The sequence below is a fragment of the Rhinopithecus bieti genome, unplaced genomic scaffold, assembly GCF_001698545.2.
Source record: "Rhinopithecus bieti isolate Rb0 unplaced genomic scaffold, ASM169854v2 scaffold_34544, whole genome shotgun sequence".
Lineage (NCBI taxonomy): Eukaryota > Metazoa > Chordata > Mammalia > Primates > Cercopithecidae > Rhinopithecus > Rhinopithecus bieti.
Window position 1 is genome coordinate 677,654 of NW_016814795.1, and position 2,344 is coordinate 679,997.

Below are 2,344 nucleotides of genomic sequence, written 5' to 3' on the forward strand. Positions count from 1 at the left end.
AAAGAAAGAAACATTTTGTACTTTTATCACAGTTACAGTATTTTCTACAAACATGGTGACTTTTTTTTTCCTAGTAATATATAAATGTGGGGAGAGGCGTGGAGATTTTCTTCTTTCAGCATGAAAAGGCACATTAATGTCTCTCACATATACATTATCCCTTAATGCTTATTTTTCACAGCAGCAGGTCTTTGTAGAAGGATCACATGGTTGGAATCAGTCAAATGTGGCTTTGAATCAACAAGTTGGTTATTCTGTCTGAAACTCAATTTCCTCATTTACGAAGTGGAGCTAGTAATGCCAGCATTCAAGATCGCTTTGTAGATTAAATAGGCATTAAAAAAATAGCAGTGTGTAGAAATGGTAAATATTGTGGGTTCACAATTCTGAAATCCAAATACTTTGAAAATAATAGGTGTGAATGATATGGGGTAAATAATATATTTTTTCTCTGCAGGCATTTTGATGAGTTTCATTATGAATTATAGTCCCAGACTCCTGAGGAAATATGACATGAGGTATGGCATATGCACCATTTAACTGTTTCAAATATTAAAAATCCTTCATTCCAAAAGAAATCTGGCCTAAAAGTTTTGGGAAAAGCATATGGGCATATTATTTTATTATTAATATTTTAATTATAATTAAATATGGATTAAAACTTTTATGTAAAATAAGAACTTTTATACTCAGTGATAGTATTCATTAAGTTTTACAGTGAATGCTCAAGATTTATATCGAAACACTTTGACTTGAAGTGACAAAATTATCTTCACAAGTGGCAATCGGTAAAATTAATATGACCTTTTGAAAGCTGAAGAAACTGAATTATGAAAGACATGTAATTTATGTAAAATTAAGTTAAAAATTAAGATTGAAGTTGAGATTTGAAATCTTTAATTTACTTTCTTTGTGTTTAGCTCTCTGATTAGGCATCTTTTATTTTCAACTCAAGTACTTTTGGAAATGATCAACTTTGCAAAACAATCTTTATGGCAACAAAAAAAATAGCAGCCTATATTTCTAAACTTTTTTTTCTTCAGATTAAAACAAACTAAAATTTTGCAAGCAATGTTTGCATATAATCTTTATATTGGCCATTTGTTCATATGAATTTGCTCAAGCAGAAATTTTGAAAACCACATTATAAGAATATGTATGGTATGTAAGAAAACATGAACACATACATGCGAATCTGTATATCTATGCTTGTTAGCCATCTAGTGGCTTTGAAATAAAATTAACAACAAAAGTAGAAATTACTGTGTTATCTTCATTGCTACTATGGAATATTTATTGTGTAAATTATATAATGTGTTTTTAGTTATTAAACACAATCATTTTGATAAATTTTGAAGTCAAGTTTTATTTAGCAAATCTTACTTTCAGTTTTTTATGAACTCTGCCTTACTTTCATTTTTTTATGAACTCCTCACTTTCAATTGACATAAGTAAAGTTTGAAACACTTGTAATTTTAGTCTACGGCCATACCACCCTGAACGCGCCCGATCTCGTCTGATCTCGTGAAACACTTGTAATTTTAATTTATTTTCACTCGCTATGGATAGCTATGCTAGTGGTACACAAAAGTATTGTCCTTTTGTTTGTTAGAAAATTAGCCTTTTTTGCCACAGGATTGCTATAGAATCAAAGAGCCTAAGGCCTCTGTTATTTTAGTATAAGAGGACTGTAAAATGTAGTCATCATTTGGAGTTTATGTAGTCTCCAATCAACAGACTTCTTCATATAAGAAATCACTTCTCATTTTATAGAGTATCTTATATACTATGCCATTTCATATATTTTATAACATCAAACAGTGAAAGATAAATTAAAATATCAAATATAAAGAATGTTTGGATTATTTTCCATTTTGGAACGCTTACTCTATTGTTGAGTTATTATTAGCCTTGCCTACTTAAGGTCTGTGTAAACTTTTTTATTACTTATTTTGTGTTTGGCTAGATTTTGTGAGAGTGTGTATGTGTGTTTTTTATAACTTGGTAGGCTTCTTTACATAGAGATGGAAGGAGCTAGAGATACCATGTGATTTATTTAATTTCCTTCACCGTTTGCCATTCTTTACAATTGCTGAGTAGCTGTATTAACGTCTATGAAAATGCTGTATTAACACTATGCCATGTGTGTTGAGATGATATAATCTCATTTATTGATGAAATTAATGTATCTTTATATTTAAATAAAGTAGAAAAATATTGTGGCAAAATCTTTATATTTACTATGGAAAGCCAATCTAACAAAAATTATTGTTTTACCATTTCTGACTAACTTTATAAACTATAGCTGAAGAGGTGTTTATTTCTAAGTTTTTGTTTATTTTCA